Source organism: Sciurus carolinensis, chromosome 3 (genome assembly GCF_902686445.1).
Source record: "Sciurus carolinensis chromosome 3, mSciCar1.2, whole genome shotgun sequence".
In the NCBI taxonomy this organism is placed as follows: domain Eukaryota; kingdom Metazoa; phylum Chordata; class Mammalia; order Rodentia; family Sciuridae; genus Sciurus; species Sciurus carolinensis.
In genome coordinates this window covers 66025173-66051538 of record NC_062215.1, presented here as the reverse complement: position 1 = coordinate 66051538, position 26366 = coordinate 66025173, and the positions used below count along the sequence as shown (strand labels likewise).

At 48.6% G+C, this 26366-nt stretch overlaps 1 protein-coding gene across 3 annotated transcripts in view; it reads right to left on the bottom strand.

The window, feature by feature from the left end:
- Rab11fip4 (RAB11 family interacting protein 4) overlaps positions 1–26366 on the bottom strand; it is a 113892-nt gene that overhangs the window by 43929 nt on the left and 43597 nt on the right. Inside the window, exon 1 of one of the 3 annotated variants that reach the window (XM_047545927.1) lies at positions 10551–10570. The exons of the other annotated variants lie outside the window; for them this stretch is intronic. The gene's annotated coding sequence lies outside the window, so the exon portion shown is untranslated. Of the gene's footprint in view, positions 1–10550; positions 10571–26366 lie in introns of those variants that run through there. 3 annotated transcript variants of the gene reach the window in all.

The window sequence follows — 26366 nt, the reverse complement described above, 5'->3', positions numbered from 1 at the left end:
CAGGAGGCTGAGGCAGGAAGATTGTGAGTTCAAGGCCAGCCTCAGCAAGTCAAAGGGAGAGGATGACCAACTTTGTAAGACAGGGATGTACATTTTAAGAGAAAATGTCCAAGGCTTTTGAGAAGTGCGTTGGCAATATTAGGACTTCTTAGGGATTATCAGGTAGGCCTGTAGAGACATAAATTCACAGTGCATTACATTAAAGCTGGAATGGGAAACTGAGGCCTAGATTTTAAAAATCTCATCCATAGACACAAAACTTGCTAAAGGCAGAAAGGTTCACAGTGACCCCAGAAAGGGGAGATAGTTGAGAGTACAGTGGAGATGCTGTTTTAGTATCAAAGTTCTTGCCTCTTCTGGTCACTGGGAAAATTCCTATGTGGTCTTCAAAACTCATGTGTGACTTCCCAGGTGAAGAATTCCCTGTCTCCGTTAAGTGAGAATAAATCATCCCTGGCTTCATGATCTCCATCCCTCCAACATGAGCTCTATTACTGCGAGGAACACATTATATTGTCAGGACTGGCCTCTGGTCAAGTCCCCTTCCAGGCTGTGATTCCTGAGGGCAGGGTCCCGTGTCCTGGTGTCTTTGAACTTCAGCTCCTAACATGTCTGGCACACAGTGGTCACTCAGGGAAGTCTAGGGCTCTGAATGAAACAGAGGACCACTCACACACAGACACAGTGGAGAGGAAGGCCTGCTTAGCTGTGAATTAGCTGGAGCCTTTTTGGAAGTCCCTAAGATATGTATTTGAAAAGAAAAAACTAAGAGTGTGAAAGAGATCCAGAGTCCTACTCCCACAGTATGAGATCTCAGCTCTGAAGAAACAAGCCTCTGCCTAACAGGAGGCTTGGACAAGGACCTGGAAACCAAAGGGAGATCATTTCCCAGCAACTGATTATTAATCACAACTATGTGCAAGTTCAAGTCCAACCTCAGCAACTTAGCAAGGCCCTAAGTAACTTAGAGATACCCTATCTCAAAATAAAAAATAAAAGGGCTAGGGATGGCTCCGTGGTTAAGTGCCCCTGGGTTCAAACCACCATACCAAACAAAATAATAATAATAATAATAATAATAATAATAGGGCTGGGGAGATAGCTCAGTCGGTAGAGTGCTTGCCTTGTAAGCACAAGGCCCTGGGTTCGATCCCCAGCACCGCAAAAAAAAAAAAATAATAATAATAATAATAACAACTATAACTGGGTATGGTGGTACACATCTGTAATCCCAATGACTTGAAAGGTTGAGGCAGGAGGATCACAAGTTTGAGGCCAGTTTGGGCAATTTAGGGAAATCCTGTCTCAAAATAAAAAATAAAAGGCTAGGGTGTAGCTGAGTGGTAGAGTACTTGGTAAACATGTGCAAGGTCCTGGATTCAACCCCTAGTGCTGCTGAAAACAAAGAAACAAACAAATAAAACCAGCTACCAATTATTGAAGGTCTATTATGTGGCAGCCACTTCATGTCTTCCCTTTTATTTTAAGCCAGCAATCTTGTGGGGTAGGAGTTACTGCACCCATGGTGCAGATGAGGAAGATTCGGTGACGACAGAACTAGCTGCTGCACCTAGATCTGCTGGTTCATGTTCACACTCCCTGCGGCCTCTCTTACTGCATAACCAGCATATAGACAGCTATTGGAATTGTCTTGAGACCACAGAAACCAATTAATAAGGATGAGAAAAGACCATGGACTGCTTGTCATCTGTGGGGAGCAGGCATCCCCTGCCCAGCTCAGTGAATTTTGATGAGTTGTAGCTCATACCTGGCCTCTGGGATTCGCCCACATGCACCTCTGTGACACCCCCTGGGGAGTGTCCTGGTCTTGCAGGTGCACTGATGACCTGTCTGCCTGGCTGACTGCGCTGGAGCAGTGGAGGGGCAGTACCTGGTGTTGACTTGCCTCCTGCCCCAGTTCCAGCTCAGGGAAGCAGTCTGGCGTTTCCCTGGGCGCCACCAAAGAAGGTGAGCAGGAATAGGCCAGGGTTCCAGGGAGAAAGGATGGGAAGCAGTATCCATTGCTTCCAAAAATGTGCTGTGGCACCCCGTCTCTGTGGTCACACTGGCGAGTAAATTCCTCACTGCCCCTTAAAGATGACTGGATAACCCCGTAGCTGCCTGGCTGTTTGAACCTGGGCTTCTTAAGGCTTGGATGGACCTTCTCATCTGACATTTAGTTAAAGAAGGACTCAGTGTTCTGTGAGGAGCACGCTTGAAAAACCACACACCAGGCTCCAACACACACATACTGATGTTATTAGAGATACAATAGCAAATGCCAGCATGGCTCTGTTTTAAGGGTGTCCCATGATTCAATTCACTCCTGACAAGTCCATCAGGCAGGTCTTATCCCCTGGTACATACGGGCATGCTGAGGCTCAGACAGCTTGCTCAAGGACATAAAACTAGCAAATGGAGAGGAGTCCAGATGTGAACCCTGGCATCTGGCTCCAGAGACTCTGTACCTAACCATAAAACAAGGGAGGCTCAGGTTCATCAGGTAACTTCCCTAAAGGAACCATAGGGAAACCAAGATCACCTTTTCTCGTTCACTCACTAGTCCATTTATTTACATAAATGACATTCACTGAGCAAAAAGTACAGGTCAGGTACTGTCCTGCCACCAGGAGGTAAGAACACCTTGCAACCCTGCCTGGAGTTGCCAGCTGCTCTTCTCCACAGCACCCCTGGAGTCCCAGGGCAGCACTGCCCACCCGGTGCCCTCGCGGTCATCAGCACGGGTGCACACATGTGGGTGTTGGGGGAATGTGCTCATCAAAGACGACCTGGACCTGACAGCTGGGATCCAGACACCACCATGGCTGCCCTGAGAGCGCCATGTCCTCCTAGCTGTGGTTTCCTGTGTACGTACAATGGGTCCAAAGGGTCTTGAAGACACAACCAGCTCTTCCATCTGCAACCCAGGCTCCTTCCTCAGTCATGAATCCCATGGACTTATCCCCCTCGAGTCAAGGATGGTAGTAGATGATGACAGCTTTACATTCTTTTTTCAGTAGGACATATACTGAAGGGCTTATAATTCACTTTGAAATCAAACACAGTCCCCCACAACTGTTTCCCAAATTATCATAAAGATGCTGAAATGAAAAATACCACAAACCCACAATAAGTCATCCCACAAATGACACAGACAGAGAAGGTAATGGGCCCAGGGAGACAGCAGTTGGGCAGCCAGGCCTGGGACAACTCCCAAAGAGCCCAATGCCACCAGCTCACTCGGACCTGTCCAAGTTTATTCCCTGAATAAACAGGAGGCCCCAGCAGCAGACAGGATGGGCTGCCGGAGGCTGGAACTGGCCTCTTGTCACAGGCGCACACACCTCCTCTGTGGCTCCCCTCCAGGGCTGGGCTCAGCAGAGGAAAACCAAAGGCGCCTGGCCCCAGGACACTAAGCCAGTGTTCCTCCCACTTAAGGGAAAACCACAGACTGGCAACAGCTCGGCAGCCACAACCCAGCCGGCTGAAGGAGCTGCTGTGTTCAGGTGGAAACTAGAGAGCCAAGCCCAGGGGAGGCCAGGGCAGCAGGAGAGAGAGGTCACTCAAGGGTGCCCTAAAATGAAATCTTTCTTCCCAGCCAGGCACACCCCACTCCCACTAGACCACAAGGCCACATTCACGGGGCTGAGGGCCCAGGGGGGCCCAACCAGCCCAGGCTGCAGCCACAGCTTGCCCCTCATGAACCCTAGCTTTCCCAGTCTCTCTCAGTCATGGTTTCTCATTTGACCAGCAGGATTAATAGTAGTACTGTCCACTCCTATTCTGCGCAGTAGCCACTTTCTAGTGGCTCAATCAGTGAATGCTGAACGATGGCTCCCAGGGGCCTCTGACCACAATGTGTTTGCCAATAAATACAGAACCTTGTTTTACTCGTGTCTCTGTTTGAAGACACCTTTAACACATGTTGTTGATTCATTAACATTGAACTTACCATCAACGGCATGGTAACTCATTCCTGCCTGGGAGAAGCTTACTTAATACTAGTGTTTTTCTCCACAGGGCACATCACAGCCTTCTTGCATTTAGGAATTACTAGACAGCACATAAGGGACATTTTGAAAGAGAAACTATCAGCAAGAAGCACAAAAGTGCTCAGATGTGGCGCTAAGTAGATCTCAAAAAAGACACTTGTTTTCAGTGTGAGCTGACGGGAGGGCAACACGTCAATCCCAGCTGGCAATGCGTAACTCAAATTGCTACTATGCTGAGCATGTCTTCAAATGACCACGCAAGCGCTATGAGCACTGACTCAGGGGTGTAGGCACATTTTAGCAATCAGGCAAATTTGCAAATACAGAATGTACGCATGATAAAGATTCACTTAGTTGCATCACAGGGTTGTTGAGGGCTGGGGGTGGGTTGTTAAATGACAAGACGCATATATAACAGCATAGCAACAGCTCAAGACTTTTATTATTATTTGAGGAACACACTGCATCTTGACCCCTTTACTGTTCCCTTTCCTTGTGATTTTTCATCTCACGAAGTCCAGAGCTGGGCTTGAATCACACCTGTGCCAACTGCCAACAGGGAGACTTGAGTTGATTCTCCTTTCTCCATGTCCTCTTATCTCCAACCTTGCTTCTCACTGCTCACTTATAGTTACTGGGTGACAGTGCTTCATAAAAGCAACCAGAAGAGACCTGCCTTCCAATCCCCCACCAGGTCTGCCTGCCCTCCCACACAGGAGCCTCCACTCTGACTCTCCTGGTATGATGCATTGTTCACAGACGGACCCTTTAATTTGGGCCCTGGACTCCCCAGCCCCAGGGTCTTTTGCTCCTGGAATTCCCCTATATCCCCTTCTGCATCGTCAATTTCCCCATCTCTACTGGCTCATCTCACCAGATTAAATCTTAGCTTTTAAAAATCGCTCCATTTGGGCTGGGAGTGTGGTTTGGTGATAAAGTGTATGCTTAACATGTATAAGGCCCTGGATTTGATCCCCAGCACTACAAAAAACAAGCAAGCTGGGTACAGTGGTGCACACCTGAAATCCTAGTGACTTGGGAAGCTGAGGCAAAAGAATCACAAGTTCAAGGCCAGCATGGGCAACTGAGGGAGACCCTGCTTGAAATTTAAAAAAAAAAAAAAAAAAAATTAAAAGGAATGGGAGTATAGTTCAGTTGTAGAGTGCCCCTGGGTTCAATCTCCAGTACTGGAAAACCAAAAACAACCTCCTTTCAACAGCTGTTGACCTGAATCAACTAGAGGGGTGTGAATCCTTTTCTTACCTGAACACTCGCTGCTGCACTTGACCCAGAGCATCTCCCTTTAAATGCTTTCTTGGCTTTCCTCAGTATGCCCACCCTCCCGGTTTCCTCCTAAATCCCCAGTTGTGACTCCTCACACCCATGGTTGGCTCCTGTGTGCCACCATGCCTTAGCTCCAAGTGTAGCCTGCCCTGTGCCTCAGTCCCCTTCTCCACTTTCCTGAGGTCTCATCTAACCTGTGGTTTTATTTGTTTATTTATTGTGATACAGGAATTGAACCCAGGGGCACTTTACCACTGAGCCACATTCCCCAGCCCTTTTTATTTTTCATCTTGAGACACAGCCATGCTAAGTTGCTGAGACTGGCCTTGAACTTGCGATCCTCCTGCCTCAGCCTCCCAAGTCACTATGATTAGCTTGTGCCACTGCACCCACCTGTCCATGAGATGTTTAGACTTGCTTGTCCTACCTAGTGACTGCTTGGCATCCTCTGACCTACCTATCCCCATTCCCACCCTCACCTAAACTGGTAACCAGTTTAATTCTCTCTCTATATTGAACCTCTCTAAGATTCCACACATAATCGAGACCACACAACACTCTTCTTTCCAAATGAAGCTATATGATGACTAGCTGACTCAGCTTTCAAGGCCCAGTTTGACAGCCAGCTGCCTGGGCTTCCTATGACCCCCAGGACAGGATCAGCTGCTCCCAGGCTCCCCCAGGATCCTGCTCAGCTGATGCACTCACCTCATGCACTGCACAAAGATTCTTATGGGTCCAGGCCCCACCTGCCCCAGCGCTCAGCCAAGGTGTGGGGAATTGACCTCAGGTGGGTGGACCCTTCCTGCCCTGTGACTCAGCATTTGAGAACTTATGCCAAGGCATCTCACCACCTGACAAGGTTACCTGCTTTCAGACACAAGTCCAGGCCCAGACTGCAGGCTCACTCCTAACCTGCGCACCCAGCGAAGGGTTTGCCATCTGGGTTGTAGCAGAGTTGGTCATGCAGTGCTCGCATCTGTGAAATGGGATAAAAGTACCTACTACACATGATTGTTACAAGGACCCCTCAGTGAAGGTTCCATGCACCTGGCAGAGTGGGAGGCACGTGCTAGGTGCTAAAGAAGCTTTTGCCCCTGAGCTACGCACTCCCAGCCCACCTGTTAGGTATGTGCTTCCCTCTTTTGCATCATAAGACCTTTGAATCACCCTTTCCCCTGTCTGCCAGGCCTGTTTGGAGCCCGGGATAAGCATGTTCCCTTGTTGGATTCACTGGGGCTGATACTTGGGTTCTCCCTTTTTCCCTCACTTGTTTTTCTGAGCTCTGACCTTTGTCCTTATGGCCTTCTCTCAATTGAGCACCTCCAGACCTCCAGCAGAGCACCAGTCATCCTTTCCAGAAGCAATGAGCCGAGTGGGAGGGGCAGAAAGCCAGGAGGGGTGGTGACTGTGGCCCTGGGGCCAGGTGTGTGCTGTGAGCCTCAGGATGCAGGGGCATGAGAGCTGCAGAAGGGACTCCTGAGGCAGGGAGGCTTGTTGGATGTGGGTGCTCTGGGGACACCGTGCCACTTTGATAGAGAGGGGGTGCCTTCTCAGCTTCCTCCTCTCCCACGGCGAGGGGGAAAGGTCGGACCATGAAACCTCCGAGAAGGTCCTGAGTTGCCATGAGCCTTAATGAGCATGCCTGCCTGAGTCAGCCACTGGTGTAACTGAAAGGGCTTTAAGGCCATCCAGGGGGCTCCATCCTGGCTCCTCCACAGAGCACCTGTCAGCTCAGGTAAAGCCACCTTTTCCATCTGCTCTCCATGTTCTCATCTCAGAGTTGTCAAGAGAATCAAAGGAGATATTTGCTTAGCTTTTCATTGGACCTGGAAACATTTTAGTTGCTATTCACCCTATGGTAGACTTCCTCAAGGATGGGCATATAGAAACCAAAGCAAAGCAGGAACTAGAATAAGAATTATTTCCTACTTTTTTGATATCTCAAAGAGGCCTTTCTTTATGCCTTCCCCAAATCAAAATTATTTCTCTATTTTTATTTCCATAGGTATCACCTAGCTTCTCAAAGAACTTATTGTTCCATTTGGAGATGCCTATTTGTTGATTCACTGATTGTTCTATTACCCCTCCTAAGTTTTTCAGTGCTCAGAACAGTGCCTGACCCATTGTGGCCACTAAACCAGCTAACTAAAGAGTGGGTCGAGTGTGTTGGACACGGGCAACTTTGCAGACACTTGATGCTAAGCATACCTGAGAGCCGGTAATGATGAAAACCAATATTTCCAAGGGGCTTACTCTGAGTCAGGCCTGTAGGAGGGGCTCCACAAATGCCGGTTCCTTCACATCAGGTGGTGTGGACACATCTGCACTTACTGTGAAATTACTGAAACATATGCTTCCAGGACCCTCATGTGATCAAAAGGGCAGTGTGTTCTCATGGTTTTGTCAAATTTACAAAAATAAGACATGATGAGATTCTTTACCTTAGAAAAGGCTTCACACAAGAGCTTCAGGCCCTGCACAACCTGGACCTGTCTGAGTATGATTACTCTTCCCACTTGACAGATGAGAAAGCTGAGGCTAAGGAAGATCAAGTAACCTGCCCAAGGACATTCAGAGCAAGGATTTGGATGCAGGCCTGCCTGTCTCCAAAACCCTTTCCACTCTGCACAGGGCTCCTAAATCTGGGGAAAGGAGCCCAGGACTCCTGTAGCATGTGGTTGCTCACAGACAGCTTTGCAGCTGTGCAGCTGTGTAGAATTCTGAGCACAGGGAGAGAGAGAGAATTTGTGATCAGGGTCCCAAGGGTCCCAGAGCCCAGTTCAGAGCCCAGCATCCCAAGCACCAGCTACTTGACATTAGAATCCTTCTAAATCTGACCATCTCCTCCCCCACCCAGCCCCAGCCGGGGTGACCCAAATCTATTGTTTGCCTTTCCAGCTTCTGAAAGCAAACTGCAACGGACCAGCCCAGCTCACCCTAAATAAACCTGCTCTCTGTCCCCTTCCCCTTCCTGGGCCCCTCCTTCAGCTGCATGGCCCAGTCTGGTGTCTAATGCCAGGCTGGGGCAAACAAGAGCTGGCTCGCTTGCTCGCCTCACGGGAGGCCCTCCCCCAGCCAGTCTGCAAAGGGCCAGTTTCGGCCGCCCAGGCATTCAGTTACCTTCATTAGAATGGGCCCCAGCATGCTGGCCGCCACTGACCACCACTGACCACAGGGCCGATTCTATCACAGCAGGGGTGGAAGAAAAGAAAGAGTGTAAAAGAGCTGCCTTTGCCGGCTGCTGAGATGGAGAGAGGGCGGGAAGGGCGCATGTGCCGGCACCCCTCATAGGCTTCAACAGCCTGGCTCAGTTCAGAGCACCCCAGGAGAGACGGCTGCATGGCCCATTCTGAGGGTAAGGGACAGACTCACAATGGTGGCCCTAGACTAAACTATGCAGAAGAGAGAATGAAATCAGAGAGGGAAAGATTAGGGGTGAGGAAGGAGAAACCCAAGGAGCAGCAGTTTTCCAGAACACCAGAGAACTAAAGGCAGAGGGTGTGAGGGCGCCTGGCCTGAGCTCTCTTCTTCCCTGGACACGGAAATGGGCTCTTTGATACCCAGCTCCAGGAGGGATGATGTTGAAGAGGTCCTTCATGGCTGGGGATGCAGCTCAGTGTCAGTGGCCTGCTAAGTGTACGTGAGGCCCTGGGTTTGCTCTCCAGCACTGCGAGGGAAAAACAACATTCTTCTTAAGTCCCAAATGCAGAGATTCCAAGTGTGAATTCTTCCAGAAAATGGAAATAAGTTTTGCGTGTAAATGGCCATTAGCATAATAAATGCTGAGCTTTCAGGATTGAGGGTGGCAGCATCCCCAGCATCCCTATGTTCCGCTAAGGACTTTCTGGGCCACAGGAAGCTGAGCCGCTGTGGCTCTTAGCCATCTGGTTTCCGTAGATTCTGCCTGCCTGGCTGATGGGATTAAGGAATTTATCCTAACCCCAGAGTGTGGTGAGGGTGTGGAGGGAACAGAGCAGCGGGGGAGGGTCTTTTAACGCCCAACTATAATCCACCAGCAGAGCAGCAGCTGGCCAGTAGGTGTGAGACAGCTGTGGACACTCAGGTAATGGTGGTGTGGGAGGAGGGTGGAAGCCCCAGTCAACTTTGACACTCTGTAACTTGGGGAAAGTCTCTCCCCCACACCTTTTTTTTTTTTTTGGCAGTAGTGGGGATTGAACTCAGGGGCACTCTACCACTGAGTTATATTCCCACATCCCTAGCCATTTTTATTTTTATTTTGAGACAACGTCTTGTTAAGTTGCCTAGGCTGGCCCTGAACTTTTGATCTTCCTGCCTTAACCTTCTGAGTAACTGGGATTACAGATATGCAAAACCAAGCCCAGCAAGAAAGTCTCTTAACTTCTCTCAGAATGATTTTCTCAGCTGTAAAATGGGCATAATAAAGCTAACTTTATTTTTTTTAATATTTTTAGATGTTAACAGACTTTTATTTTATTCATTTATTTATATGTGGTGCTGAGAATCAAACCCAGTACCTCACACATGCTAGGCAAGTGCTCTAACACTGAGCCACAACCCCAGCCCCCATAAAGTTAACTTTAGCTAGACATGGTGGGAGTGTCATCTCAGTGACTGGGGAGGCTGAATCAGGAGGCTCACAAGTTCAAGACGAGCCTCAGCAATTTAGTGAGGCCCTAAGCAACTTAGTGAGACCCTGTCTCTAAATAAAAAATAAAAAGGGTTGGGGATGTGGCTCAGTGGTAAAGCACCCCTGGGTTCAATTCCCAGTGCAAAAAAAAAAAAAAAAAAAAAAAAAGCTAACTTTATATAGCACTGTCTATGTGCTAGATACTAACCTAAGCACTGACACTAACTCTAATCCTCATAACACCTTGGGAGGGAGGCATCACCACCCTCATCCTGCAGGTGAGAAAACAATAGCCCTGACGGGTAAAGAAATGCATCCAGGTTATACAACTAGAAGTGGTAGACATAGAATTTGATCCCAAACCTCCTGAGTCCAGGGTGTGTGTGCTCATAGTGATAAGACATCATCTGAGTCCTCTACACCTGGGACCTGCTGTTGTCAGGTGCACCAGGTAAGTGATGGTGTATATGGGATTCCTGAATGGCGAATTTTGATGCAGGACTGGAAGGGAGGGGCCCAGAGTACAGGCCTGGGCTTTGGGATCAAGGGGGAGAGTCCAAAGAAGTTCCAGAACTTTGGTCAGGTGAGCTTACTAAGGATGCAGATTCTTAGGTATCCCAGATCCTGAGCTGGTCCATGGAACTGCCTTAGCAGGGACATACCAGCTGTGGGGCAAGGATGGTAGACACTCCTCTCAATTCCTTCCTGGCTGGAGCAGTCACAGGAGTCAGGGCAAGAACATGGCAGTCTTGGGGAATCCTGGGTCCTCTGCAACCTCAGTCTCTGCATATCTGAGATGAAAGTCTTAAATCACCACCTCCATCCTCAGGCCCTGGCTGAGACCCCCACCCACCCACTTCTCCAGCCAACAGTGCTGATATCTCTCTTTGATTAAGGAGTCCCAGAGGGAGGAATAAAAATAAAATAGCCACGACAGGAGCAGCTGCTCTGTTAGGAGTGGGCCCCTGGGGTGGGAGGGGTGCCACCGACTGTGGCTGGATGGCCGACTTCTGCTGCTCTCTCAGCCCAAGAAGGCTGGGCAGGGCCCCTCACCACAGCACAGGTCTCTCCCAGTCACACTGGAGCACACACGCAGGTGATCATGGGGCCCAGGAGTCTGTCAGAGGAGGAACGCATGGGAGAAAAGAAAGGCACGTGTTGGTCATAACTTTCTCCATCCGGAAGGGTGGAGGGAGGTTCAGGGGCTCTTGCTCCTTGGGGCCTGAGGTGCCCTAGCCAGCTGAGAACAGTGGGCCTCCTGCATCTGTACCAAAAGCAAAAGCCCATGTGACCCCACTTGACTCTCAACTAGTGCCCACTGTGTGCCAGGCACTGTCAACTTCTTATTCCTTTGCATACCAACCTAGCAGGAAACTGTCACGTCCAGTTTATAGACAGGGGAACTGAGACTCAGAGAAGCTAATGAGGCAGTGGGAGGAAGCACAGCTGCCCATGTCCCCATAAAGCAGGGCTGCCTCCTGGTGGGTGATCATTCTGTAAAAGGACTATGCTCTGGTCCTTTATCCTGCGTTGCCACCTCTCCACTGGATGGCTTAAACTTCACAGGCTTCAGGGACTATCTGTTGGAGTCCTGAGCTAGCAGTCAACATAGTACATGCAGAGGACCCATTGTGATCAGGACCCAAACAAGACTGGGTTGAGGATCAGGAAGAACTTTCCAGGAGATGGTGTGGAGGTGGCTGCTCCACAATGCCAGCATGGGGGCTGGTGGTAGAAGCCGAGTCCAGGTTCCTGGTGTGGAACCTTGGGACAGTCCCTCTTCCTCCCAGTGCTTCACTGGAGCTTTTCCAAGACTAAATGCTTCCCTGCAAATTTCCAAACTGATCCTTCTGACCCTATCTAATGTTCACCCATCCGTGCAGCTGGCCACACATTAAAGTCACCTGGGGAGTCTTTCAAACAGCCAAGGACTACTGGGTCAAACTGCAGACCAATTCAGTCAGGACCTGGGCCACAGAATTTTTTAAAGCTCCCCATGTGATTCCACCACGTGGCCAAGGTCCAGGCCCAGGATGTGACATACAAACAAATGTGCCTGGCTCTAACTTTAATGAGCACAGGAATAAATCACCTGGGATATTTTAAAATGCAGATCTGATTCTGTAGGAGTGTTAAGTTTCTCATTGTACTCTTTGAACCCACTCCCAGGCCATACTCCGCTGATGCATGCATGGGGATGTGGGCCTCATGAGGAAGGGCAAGGACCTAGAAGGTCCCTGAAACTATGCTCCAGAGGGGAAGAAAAGGTTCCCTGGACAAGGGTGTACGAATGCATCTACTCTCCGTGCATCCTTCCACAGTGCCAAGAGGGGGTCTGGCCTAACAGAGCCCTGAGAAGTCCTGCACTGAGGAAACCCATGGATTTCCATCTGGCCACAGAAGTACCAGCAGGACCTGTGCACGGCCAAGTGCTAGCAAGGGTCCATGCCATGTGGTGATTCTTAGCTCTGCAATTTAGGGACTGGCCAAGGGTCATCAGGTGGATGGAGGTATGAACAATGGATGATGTCTGAGCCAAAGGCCTGGCCTGGGATTGCCGGGGAGGGCTTGGCTGCCTCGCCAGAGTAACAGGGCCCTGTCTGCTTCATGCTTTGCACATGACCCTTACTGCTCGGTCACTGCACTGATCTGAAAACTGATACGGTTCTCTCTTTTCTCTTCTCCCTCTCCTGCTCCCTAACCTTGGGGATAGCAGATCACCCTTCTTCCCAGTCTTGACCAAGTTGTCTGTCCTTGAGCACACACCACAGGAAAGAAGTAATTCAGACTTCAGAGGTGGCATCAGAAGATCTAAGCCACCGCTATCTCTCAGGGCCACAAGTGAATTATGACCCCTGACATGGCACACCTGGATCGTAGCCTTTGAATCATCTCTTTAAAGCCCTCTGTTCCCCGCAATGGTCAGAATCACAGCCTCTGGGACAGGAGTCTCCTGTGTTTTTCCTTTACTAGCAAAGCAATAAAACTCCTTTTTCCTTTTTCTCAAAACCAAGTCTTCAATATGGAATTGGTATTGGGGATAAGGACTGAGCTTGTAAGTAAGACCAGGTGCCTCTGAGGAAGAGGCCTTCAGGTACTTATCAGACAGACAGGACTTGGGTAGTGGGAGCTGTGAAGCCAGCGGGGCAACACCAGGAGCCTGTGTTAGCAGGGGTGCGAGTGCTCATGGGAGGGAGGGTGGCTATGGCAGGGGGGCCTCGGCGCATGAGCCAGTCAGGGTCCACAGCACAGTGTCCTTCACTAGTCACATGGACGGCTCTATGAAGTTACAAAAAATACACACATGATTTTGAGTCTGTGGAAAAACAGCCCTAGAGACCTGATACAGCTAGTCATGGAAGGAGAGAGAAAAATAAAGAGGTCCAAGAAACTAATGATCCTTTGCCAGAAAACAGAAGCACAGTGGTAATATTTATAGCCACCAGCATTTTTAGCACTCTGTCTTGCTGTCAGGCTCCAACACACCCTGACTGATGCCAAAGATTTTGAGTGAAACTCCTGGAATCTTAACAATGAGATGAGAAAGACACAGGACAGCGTTCACAGAGAGGGAAACTGAGGCTTGGAGACGTGCCAAGACTTGTTCAGAGTCTCAGTGAGATGGGGTGGAGCTGTGGTTCAGACCCAGGTCTTGCTGACTCAAAAGTCCCTGCTTTCAACTGGGAAGCTCCTTCACCTCCTCCAAACGACAGCGGATATGGGTCAAATGCCTTCTATGGCCCAATCCAATCCTGACTTAAGCTTTTTAAGTGGACTTTTTCTTTTTCAATGGAAAGATCAGTAAACCAAGACATCAAACATGGTTGTCCAACATACTCACTTCTTCACCAGAAACCAAAGACTAATTTTTCAGTGGACTCCTAATCTTGAACTTGAGTGACCCATCTCCACCCCACCAGTCATGCCTTGGAAGTTGGTCTTTCCCAGCTCACGAGGGCTGGTGGCTGGGGAGGCAGCAGGGCTAGCATCCTTTCCAGGCTGCCTCTGTGAAAGGGCACCAGCCAAGAAGTGACCAGGAAGCAGGAGAGAGCACTGTGGCTATCACCAGTTTCCAGCACACACTATGTCCTTCTGTCCCGAGCTCTGCCCCACCCTGGCTTCACACAAGCCCTGGGAATCCAAGGAGGCACAGCAGTCCCAGCTGCCCCAGTGACTGTAAGAGCAAAGGGGTCAATGGGCCACTGTCCCACTGTCAGGCAGGGTTGTCCAGGGTTGCTTCTAGTCAGCAGAAAGGACTGGAAAAGCTCCCTGGGGTGGCAGTTGAGCAGTCCTAAAACAGTCAGTAGTGCAGGAACAGAGCAGGAGAATTCTAGGAGAGGGAACAGCACAGACCAAAGCCTGGAAATGGGAGGGTGGCAGCGTTTTGGGAAATGCTGAGTAAATCAATCAGGCATGAGAGGGGCAGCTGCAGAAAGGTTCTGGTCAAAGTGACATGTATTCATTTGTTCCACAAACACCCACCAGGATCTAGTGTGTGCCAGACACTGAGGTATAGAAAAGAACCAGAGACTGGCGTGAGCCTCCTAAGGCTCAGAATCTAGTGATTAAAAAACACTCTAATCCGATGGGCTTTTTTTTTTTTTTTTTTTTAATTAATTGTACTAGGGATAACCCAGAGTCACTTTGCCACGGAGTCACATCCCCAGTCTTTTTATTTTTTAATTTTGAGACAGGGTCTCACTAAGTTGCTTAGGACCTTAGTAAATTGCTGAGGCTGACCTCGAACTTGCAATCTTCCTGCCGCAGCCTCCCGAGCTGCTGGGATCTGATGGACATTTTTATCCCTGTTTTACAAACAAGGATATTGGCCCCAGAGAGGCTAAGTGATTGCCCATCACCACACAGACCATCTTTCTCAGAGGCAGGACTCCACTCCCAGAGCCCTGGCACAAGTAAGGGTACTTGTAAAGGACTCTGGTAACTGACTGAGGGCAGAAAGGACTTGAAGGAGATAGAACTGGGGAGGTGACACAGAGGAATGCAAGTGAAACCAGAGGGGGCAGATAAGAGCCAGGAAATGGGCAGAGAGGCTGTTGTAACAGCCAACCTTGAGGCTGCGACTAGGCCTGCCATGTTCAGCTGTTGTGCACTGCACAATCCCCAGAGGAGTCACTCCTAACAGATTACAATAAGATCAGTGCTCCATGGTGCTGTGTAGCACAGTGGCTCTAGTTAACAGATAGGGGATTAGGCACTTGACAGGGTGTTCAGCCACACTCCTTCCAGTCTCTGGTTAATAGCTGCCAACCAAACCCCACACTGTCATCAGAAGACCACATTTTGTTTCCTTTCAGGGAGGAAGTGGCAGCTGCACCCCAAACCCAAATGCATTTCACACCACACCCTGGGCTACCCACAGGGCTAGTCTGTTTTGCATTTTTTGTGACAAAGATGCTGGTGCATAAAGGGCAACCTCAGGGGCACTCTATCACTGCGGAACATTCCCAGGGCCCTCCGGCACACAAGGGGACACACAATCATTAATCATCCAAAACGAAACAAAAACCCCAGGTACTGATCAGGGCAGAGCATGGGAAACCTGCTGCCCCTAGGGCTGGCCAGACCTGCTGGCACCTCCATTCTCCTGGCCCTTTACCTGGAATTCACAATGCTGCTTAAGCACCTCTTTGCTACAGGGCAGGCCAGCCTGGGGCTCCCACCTGACCTCCAGAGAATCATCAAAAACTCATCCCTGTAAAAGACAAGCCTGCCCATTTAGGGTCCCTTCTCGCAGGGCCCTGGAGAACCAGCAGATCTGGTGGTCCCAGCCCCCTCCCGCCCCCACCCACATCGTGACGCCCCGCCCCCTGCGAAAGGGCCGGGCCCCTCCCCTTCCGACCCGGCAGCACCGTCACCCGGCAGCACCAACCCGGGAGCAATCCTTCCCCAGGCAAGTCTCTCCTTACTAAATCAAAACTCATTGTTTTTTCCCTTGACATCTGTGAAATTATTTACAATAAACGACACATTTACAGTTGGACTAATGAGATAAAAATAAACCCTATAGAAAAGGGAGGTAAATAATTAAATTGGTAGGTTCTGTTGATTCACCAGCTTATTGGTTGGAAGTTCTCTACCAAGATAAAAGACAGAAAGCAAGTTAAACAATAATTCTTATCTGATGGAAGGAGGACTTAATTTCATCAGGAAGGACCTATTTTTTGGTGCAAAAAATCCTAAAAAGAATGTACTGGATCAAAGAGTACAGATCATATAAGATTTCCGGGAGCAGCTTTAAGGAAATTAAGACATCTTCTTTTTAGGGTTACTTTAGAAGGAGCCAAGGGAATAGAAACAAAATGTACAACACTAACGAGGTTTTTGCAAGGTGGTGAGATTAAACAGTACTTCTGACACAGAGCTCAAGGGGACTGGAAAATCTAAAGGAAGAGGAAGGGGTTTAATGTATCCTGGGGCAGGGCCACTGACTCTCAGACCCCGCCTGTAAATTCAGGACTGTGCTCATTCCACCAGCCTTGGAGCTGGCAAAGCCCTGTTCACTGTGACAAAGATCCTGACTTGCCTCCCACCTGCTGCCTGTCTCAGGGCTTCCTTCAGCCTAGTGCCCAGTGGGGACCCATGATCCCAGGGACTGGGGAGGATTGCAAGTTCAAGGCCAGCCTAGGCAACTTAGTGAGACTCTGTTTCTAAATTAATTAATAAATAAATAAATTAATTAATTTTAAAAAATGAGCTGGGTGTGGTGGCAAATAATCCCAGCAACTTGGGAGGCTAAGACAGGAGGATTGCAAGTTCCAGAACAGCCTCAGCAACTTAGAGACCCTGTTTCAAAACAAAAATTAAAAAGGCTGGAGATGGGGCTGGGGTTGTAGCTCAGTGGTAGAGCACTTGCCTAGCATGTGTGGGGCACTGGGTGAAGGATTATGGAAAATACTATTCCTATAAGACAGCTCCCCAAGAAAAATGGAGGGACAGTGTGGCTCGGGAGGAGGGAGCAAAAATTGGCCAAACATTAAAACTTTCCCAGTAAATCCTTTCCTAAAAACAATGGGCCCTAAAGGAAAGGGACAGACACTGAATGCTAGGCCCTGAACTTTGACCTTCCCCCATCGCAAATTAGTCCTAAATGGAGGCACAGCAAATATTGACACTCTAGGAAACAGTGGATCCCAGAGAAAGTAAAACAATGGGCAAGATTTGAGGATTCATCCCTCGGGATCTGGACTCCTATCTCCCCAGATAATGAGTTTCAACCTTTTTACAATGACCCTCCTAAGTTAAAGTTTTAACCTGTACAACTAGCCCCCCCGACTGTCCAAACTGCATGTCCACAGTCTCCAATGAAACTATAAAACCCAGGCTCCTTTTGTAACTCGGGGTCTATCTCCACACCCAGAAAATGGGCCCTCCTGTGCCTGATTGATGGCAGAATAAAGGAAAGCTTGCTGATTAGAGGTTTGCTTCCCATCTCCTGCCTCTGTCATTTGTGGGCCATGAGCTTACACTGGGTTCCATCCTCGGCACCACATAAAAATAAAACAATAAAGGTATTGTGTCTAATCTACAACTAAAAAAAAAAAGGCTGGGGATGTAGCTTAGTAGCCCCAGAGCAGGATCCCAGTCCCCAGTACTGAAAAAGAAAGTGGGCAGTCTAGGGATATAGCTCAGTGGTAGAGGTCAGCTAGGTTCAATCTCTAGTACCAACACCATCAAACACTACCTTGAGGAGAAGGTGTCTGGGCAGGAAGGTCACAAGCTGGTAGGGAACAGACAGATGTGAGCAGTGGGATGAAGTTAAGGGAATAATTCTATAAAATACATGCACTATGCTGCCCCCCACCCATGCTTTCTTTTCTAAAAAGTTAACCTGCCACCCAGCTGGTTTAAGTCAACAGGGTATGCAACATTCCTCAGAAAACTGCCTGTCACCTGCGGGAGAAATGCAGGCATGAAATGCCGATAAGAACACAAGTTACCCTGAAGCAGGGGCAGGGAGCTGGTAGGGTGGGCTAGTGCTTTTGTGACCCTTACATATACCAGATTCCAGAACTCAGGGAGATAAGGATAATCTCCTCTAAGCATAAAGTCTGTAAGAACAGGTTCCAATTAGAACCTGTTAGCATGCGCTAAAATGACCTCGAGTTGTCACGGCAGCCTGCAGGACTTGAAAGTTTGATGTCACCCTATTGTCAGCCAAAAGTCAAGAGGTAGACCTGGGCAGGACTCTCTGGAAACTCCCCTGGGGTCCCCAGTAAAACTGGAGGGTAGGGGCCTGGGGTGTGGCTCAGTGGTGGAGCACTTGCCTAGCATGTGTGAGGCACAGGGTTTAATTCTTAGCATATAAATAAATGAATAAAATAAAGGTCCATCAACATCTAAAAATATATTTTAAAATAATTTTTAAAAATAAACTAGAGGGCAGGAGAGGTGAACTGTCTCCTCTCTGAGAGGACCTACTCTCTTCCTGGAGAGTATCCCCTTTTCCCTTTTTCTAACTCTTGTAATAAACTCATGCCTGTTACTCTGAGTGACATGTCTGAAATCTTCTGGAGTGATGGCAAGAATTGGGGTTTGAAGGAGTCTCCATGGCTGCCTCAGCTTTGCCACAGACTGGTGCCCTATAACAAACCCACAAGCTACAGCGCAAGCAGGAAGACCCAGGCTGGGGCCTGGTGCGGTGGTGCACACATGTAAGCCCAGCGGCTCAGAGGAGGATCATGAGTTCAAAGCCAGCCTCAGCAAAAGTGAGGCACTAAGTGTTAGGCCAAAGTAACTCCATTTTGAAAATCAGCACTGCTCATGGAGGCATAACCTTCCTGGTAGGCCCACACCAAAAGAGTCCCTAACTACCAAAACCACAGCAAAGACAAGTAACAGTCACAGGGCCAGACCAGTTATTTTTTAACCATTCCATTGTACATGACTATATAGAAGTTTTTTCCTGCACGCTGCTGCACCTTGCAGAGGGGCAGACTGGCAGACTCTGTCAATAGACCTTTGCTTAAACTCAGAGCTGTGTCTCTCATGGATATTTGTGCCAGTTACCCTAATGCTAAGCAATTCAGTGAGACTCTGTCTCTAAATAAAATACAAAATAGGGCTGGGGATGTGGCTCAGTGATTGAGTATCTCTGAGTTCAATACCCAGTACCTCCTCAGACAAAAAAAAAAAAAAAAAAAAAGGAGACTCAGGTCGGGCATGGTTAAGGCAGTTGTGCTGAAACCAGCTCCTGGTTGTAAAGTCCCACCATCAGAACAGAGAGGATGCTTAGCTGCCCACACCCTTGGTCAAAGGAGCCCTATTCAAGTAGATACTGTGGGGTACTTGTATGTGCAAAGGAGAGACCTAGAGACAGACTGAGGCAGGGACTTGAGGAGGATCAGGATATGCCACCCCAAACAGACCACTTTGGCAAGGACTATTTTGAGCTAAAGGCAATTCAGAAACAGCAGACACCAGGAGAAGCTCTCTGCCCTCCCCCACACCTGAAATCAGGGCATAAATTTGCCTTTTGTAAAGGAGAAATAAATAAAATTTCATTTGTAGGGGTGCCTCCTCCCCTGTATCAGGAAGAGAGAAAGAATAGAGAGGATGTGAGTCTACATAACAAATCTAAACAACCTTACTACCTACATTTCCCAGTCACCTCCCCACAATATGCTGCCCCTAGGAGTCCAAACCCCGTTTTCCTTTGTCTATTCACTTCTTCACAATTTATCCCCCACCTCCCCTGTTAAAATGTTAAGTAAGCCTCTGGATCTACCCATCTCTTTGAGTTTTCACCTTTCTGTGACGCTTCCCTGCATGTAAAATTTAAGACCCCAATAAAGTTGTATTCCTTTTGTTGTTGTTGTTTCTGCTAATCTGTCTTTTGTCAGTTTGATTTGCAGATCCAGGTATGCAACCTGAGGGGAGAGGAAGGTTGGTTTGTTTTCTTTTTTCCCCTACAGGCTTGTTTAATCTGGGACCAGATGCTAGGAGACCAGTCCTCCTCCTGCCCAGTCACCCGTGGTGCCTTTCAGGAGGAGTGGGGAGAACTGACTCCACTGTGTTCACAGAGCCCAGGAAGGTTTTCTTTTTTCTCAAGAATCAAACTTTGAGGCTGGAGGTGCAGTTCCATGGTTGAGTGCATGGGGCTTTCAGTTCCATCCCCAGCACTGACGAGAAAAATCATTCATGCCGTGTCTTATCCTGAGTCATTTGAATGTTCCTGGCCAGGACCGAGAATCCTGGCCAGGATCAGGATGAGAACAGCTTTGACAATCCCCAATAAAATGTTTGAGCATTTCCCCCCAGGCTTAGTGGGTGCAGTTTCATGTGATAGACCAGTCCAGCCCTAGAAGCATCTGACAAAGGCGTGGACACATTCTTGGGAATGCCCAGGGGCTGGATTTCCTAGTTCAGCTGGAGCAGGTCACTGGGCTGGAGGGGCTGAAGGTGTGGAAGGAGGCCAGGGATATAGTTTTAGCTAGCAGAACCTGGTTAGCACCCAGGGCAAATGATATTCACTGGAAAATTACCTATCTTACAATCTATGCATTATGAATTGAGGAATTCCACATATTGGGCATCCTGCCAGGTGCTTTCTATGGTCTCTCATTTTTTCATAATAACCCTGTGGGGAAGATACTAGCTGCAGTCCCGCAGAGTAAGGCTCAGAAAGGTTAAGTACCTTGCTCAGGTTGGCCCAACTAGTACCAGTCAGGGCCAGGATGCAAACTCAGGGTCCTTCAACCCCAAAGCCCATTCTTTCCCCAGGTTTATTTACTTATTTATTTTTTGGTGCTAGATATGGAACCCAGGGGCACTTTACCACTGAGCTACATCCCCAGCCCTTTTTATTTTTTCATTTTGAGACAAGATCTCACTAAGTTGCTGAGGGTCTCCCTAAGTTGCTTAGGTTGGCCTTGAACTTGTAATCCTCTGGCCTTTACCTCCTTAGGTGCTGGGATTACAGGCATGCACCACCTTGCTGGTTTCTCCCCAAGTTTAAATGAACCCTTTGGAGCTGGCTGTGGTGGTGGTATGCAACTGCAGTCACAGCCACTCAAGAGAACGAAGCAGGAGGATTGCTTGAACCCAGGAGTTCAAGACCAGCCTGGGCAACAAACAAAACAAAACAATACACTAACCCTTTGCCTCCAAGTCACACTAGTAGGCCTATATCTGCCTGAAATCAAAGTTTGTCCCTGGGTTTGGATGGTTATACCTTTCAATTCCTAGCCAGGTCAACTGTCCAGTTGGGGCAGCAACTGGCCTGACTTTGGGCAGGTGCAGGAGCCCCTCTATCCCATCTATGAGTTTGCCTAAACAAGAGGCACAGGAGGAAACAGTAGTGATAGAATCAAATGGCTGAGCACAACTTCTGGCAGAGAATCTGTCTTGTCTGTCACAGTAGCAGAATGTGGAGACAGAAACCTAGCAGGCCCCACCACATGCTGAAGTGACAGCCTCTGCTAGAAACAGACTTGCCAGCGGAGGGAGGGAGGGGAGAGAGGAGGCCGTGGAGGGACCCCTCCAGCTCTTTCTACAAATTCCCATGGCATTTAACCAGGATAAGGAAAGGGCCTTCCAGTCATAGAAGCACCTCTAGCGTGGTCCTGGACCAGCAGCAGCGCCACACTGGGAGCTGGTTAGAAATGCTGAATCTCAGGCTGACCCAGACCTACTGAACCAGAATCTGAATTTTGTTGATACCCCCAAGGGATTTGTACAAGTCCAGGTGGAGAATCTCAGAGCATCCAGTACCTACTTTCAGCTCCTTGCTAACTTTCCTTCTGGAAGAACTGAGGCAGTGTGAGTTTTGCAGCCTTTGAGCTGGTCCCCCAATAGTCCTGGGGTTCCTAGGTGAGAGCCTGTTCTTCCCTGACAGAGTTGACCTTCCACATCTGAGAATCATCCATCTTCTTGTGCAACAAATATGCACTGGCTGTTTTTCTGTGGCAGGTACAGCACTAGGTGCTGGCGGCATAGCAGCCCATGACACAGGCAAAGTCCTGGATCCACTGAGCTTACGGTGTAGTGGGGAGACAGGACATGCATGGACAGACCACAAAGACTTGGGAGGCAGTGATGCATATTGTGACAGATATGAGCTGGGTGCCATGACAGTGGTGGGGCAGGGTGCAGAGAGTTTCTTGAGACGGGTGATCAGGGCAAGCTTTCCTGAGGAGGTGGCATTAGTGCAAGGGCGGCTATGCAAAGGTTGAGGACAAGGGTCCCAGCTAGAGGGATCAGCAAGGCAAAGGCCTTGGTCCTGAAACTAGTGTGGGAAGTTTGAGAAACAAAGAGAGAGTGAGAGAGAGAAGCTGGTGTGGCTGGAATGGTGAGAACCATGGGATCCTGGGAGGGGACAAGGTCAAGTTCAGGCAGAAGTGAAACCTGGCAGGATGAAGCTGAAAGTTAGGGGTTAGGGTTTATTCTAAGTAGATGATGAGTAATTGGAGGGTCTTAAGCAAGAGAAATCCAGGTCCTAACTTAAAAACTTTGGAAGAACACTCTGGATGTTGTATGGAGAATGGACCCCACAAAGGTGAAACAGAGAGAGACCATTGGTGGGGGCAGTGTCAGGCTCTGACAGGGGTAGGGGGGTAACCTCAGGGGTTGGAAGAAATGGACGATGGGTCAGGACAAATTTGGGGGCAAACCCAGCGGACCTTGTAGATGGGTTGGATGTGGAATGAAGGAGAAATTAAGGATGACTGGGCAACTGGGAATGTGGGATGGGAATCTGAGATGGGGAGGCTGGGAGAAGCACTCTTGGGGCTGGTGCCAGGCTGGGCCTCCCTCAGGCATGGGGTGTGGAAAGGCACCATTCATGGCATCAAGTACTTAGACCCCTTCCCTGTGTTATCTCAGGTAGGGCCTCAAAGACCCAGGGAGGTGCTTATTACTCACCCTGTCTTACAGTTTTCTCCAGAAAAAGACACCTGCTTTTCATTCAGCCCAGGGAGGATGAAGATGTGGCCACACTGTGAAGCAAGGACCCCTTCTCTGCATGCTGTGCTGAGCACTTTCCACCACACCGGGGGCCAGGGCTTGCCCTATACCACACTAATATCGTTGCAGCCCATGGCATGTTCCTGGAGCAAGCAAGCACCAAGGCCTGCTGCCTCCTCCTAGTTCTGGGGATGGGCACTGAGAGGTGCACACGCTGCCACTCACAGATAAGCCCTCCTGCCCTGTGGGGCTCCCCATCTTCTCCATACCCCAGTTGCTGCTGTTCTGCAGAGGGAGGGGACTTTACAGGCCTAAGGGGACACCCAGCCCAGGAGGAAAGGGAGAAGTTGTGGGTCTCCAGCAGGGCAGGGAACTTCCACCATGTCCACTTCCTCTACCTCACCCCTTTTTGAACCTAGATCTTTATTCCCCCCAAAATAGAATGGACACAAGCTGGAAGGGGCATTTGGGACCAGGTTTTAGCTGGGAAAACTGAGGCCTGGTGGGTAGGCACAAACCATGAGCCCTTTAAATGCACTTCGGAGCCAAGTGTGGTGGTGCACACTTGTAATACCAGTGACTCAGGAAGCTGAAGCAGGAAGATCGAAAGTTCAAAGCCAGCCTCAGCAGTTTAGCCAGACCCTAAGCAATTTAGCAAGACCCTATCTCAAAATTAACAAAATAATAAAAAGGGATAGGGATATGGTTCAGTAGTTAAGCACCCGTGGATTCAATCCTCAGGTTAAAAAAAAAAAAAAAGTGCTTTGGAACTGAAATACAAATGGTAGAACTCCCCTGTTGGACCACTCCTCCCCACCTCATTTTTTTTTTGTTGTTTTTATTGAGTGATTCATTGATTGATGCTGGGGATTGAACCTATGGCCTTGCTCATACTAAGCATGCACTCTACCATGAACTACACCTCCAACCCTTACTTTGAATTTAAACTTAAATTGCACTACCAAAGGACTAACAATTCAATAAAGGCAAACAAAGTTAAGGGACATTCTTTGGATTAATTGGCCTGGCCTGCAAATATGTCAATGTCATTAGAAATGGGGAAAAAAAAAAGTGACTAGATTGAAGGACATAAGCATATCCTGTGATTGATTGAGCATATCCTGGCTTAGAGTTGAGATTAAAAAAAAAAAAAAAGCTGTAGAAATGTTGGGAAAATGTGAATCTGAAGTTTATGTGAGATAATATGTTGTGTCTGTCTTAAATTTTGTATAAGTGGTAAGTATACTGTGGTTATGTGGGAGAATGTCCTTGTGTTTAGGAACAGTCAAGTATTTCAAGATGGAGGGTCACAATGTCTACAACTATCTTTCAAATGGTCCAGCGAAGACCCAAACGAACACCATTGTGCATATGTGCACGGACACATGCACACCAGCACAGAGAATGCAAATGTAGCGACGTGCTAAGAACTGGTGAAGCTACATGGAGAGTATGTGAGTATTCATTGCTCTTATAATTTTTCTAGAAGTTGAAATTTTTGCAAAATAAAAAGCTGGAGAAAATGTTCACTTTCTTTTTCTTCCTTTTTTGTAGTAGTGGGGAAGGCACCAGGACCTTGCACATGCTAGGCAAGTGCTCTACCTCTGAGCTACATCCTCAACCCCAAAGGTCCCCTTTCCAGGTCTTCTCATACCTTCTGCAGCAGAGGGCTGAGTCCTCAGATAGTTTCCCAACTGGGTGGCAGATAGGATCTTGCCAGTAAGACTTCCATTTAGGCCCTGAAGCATGAAGCACCACTGCCCGCTCCCCACCTACTGGCCCAGCACTCCTGTGGGTTCTACAGTGCCTCTCTGGAAAAGCAAAACCAAGGCTCACTGAACACCAAGAGTGCTCCTGCCATAGTGCAGCACCCAAGCAGCGGTGTCCCATGGGGGGCCACAGATGCCTTCGGCCACGCTCTGCAATCCCAAGACCCTCTTCCCAGAGGGCAGCCAGGATTTGTCACACACACAGGCTGTACTGGCATTGGCCATCTTCAGGGTATAAGACTCTTCATTCCACCCATCCTCACTTTCTATTCTTAGGAAAAGAAGTGTTGACATGGACTAGCTAAATTCCAGAACCGCTATGGTCTTGGCTTCATGGTATCACCTAGGAGGCTTGAAAATCCTGAGGCTTGGTTTTTTTTTTTTTTTTTTTTTTTTTTTTTTGGTGCTGGGGGATCGAACCCGGGCCTTGTTGTTTGCAAGGCAAGCACTCTACCGACTGAGCTATCTCCCCAGCCCCTGAGGCTTGGTTCTTGCCCCTCGTGTTCCATTCCAAGGGCAAGCTGGGCATGGAGAATCGCATAAGCCCCCCATTATCTCCAACAGCAACAAAGTTTGAGGACTTCTGGTTTAGACGTTTACTTTTCAAACTTGGATCTGCATTAGAATGACTAGGGAAGCTTTAACAGATGGCTGGACTCCTCCCCACACTCATTAAATTAGAATCTCTGGGAGGTGGAACTCAGGTGTTGGCATTTTTTGACAGCTCCTTACCTGGTTCCAATGTGCTGCTACCAGGGATGAGAGTCACTGGTTTAGGTTGTGTTGTTTTTGAGAAGCAACGCCTGTCCTTGTGCAACTGCATGTGTGTCTGTATTCTCCCACAGTTACTTGGTTCAGAAATTTACTTAATTCATTAACAAGGAAGCTAGCAGGTTGGGATAGCCAGGTCACAGGAGAATGGGAGAGATCAAAGTATGTGTGGTCAGAGAAAGACCAATGCTGAAATAAGATTGTAAAGTTAGATATGATATTGGTTAATATCCTACAGGGTAATAAAACCTAAACTTTTCTCTTTGCTTAGCTTTGAAAAGACAGGATGTAGCTGGGTGTGGTGGCACACACCTATAATCCCAGTCTCTTGGGTGGCTGAAGCAGGAGGATTGCAAATTCCAGGCCAGCCTGGGGGAATTTAGCAAGGCTCTCTCTGTCTCAAAATAAAATTTTAGAAGTGCTGGGAATGCAGCTCAGTGGTAGAGCACCCGTGGGTTCAGTCCTCTGTACCTTACCCACAAAAGGATGGGATGAAGCAGCCGCTCTCTCAAGCTTCATCAGGCTCTATCTTGGTGAGTCTAAGTTCTAAAGATACCTGTGCACTTGAGCATCAGCGTGTGGTTTGGCAGGAGGTGGTCTACAGGGCTGTCTTGGGAAGAGGGTGCTCTGGTCAGTTCAGCCAGGTTTCCTGGGGTGGGGATGGTTAGGACCAGACAGTTCAGGGCAGACCAGAGGGAGGGAACAAACAAAAAGGGCCTCAATATCTGTGCTTCTCTGCCCAGTCACCCATGGCTTCATCAAAGTTGAGTTGCTCCCAAAAGATACAAATTGAGGATCATTTATTTTTATGGAAGCTCTGAACCTTAGGGCAAGGCAATTATTTACTTTTCTTTGTGGAGGGGATGCGTGTGGAACAAAGGAAACAACACAGGGCCAAGTGTAAGTGAGGATCAGGGAAGGTCCTCCTGAGCTATGCAATGCCCCCCTGCCACCACACCACAGCAAGCAAGTGCCACCACCCACCACCTCCACAGCACAGCTGAGTCACAGTGCTGT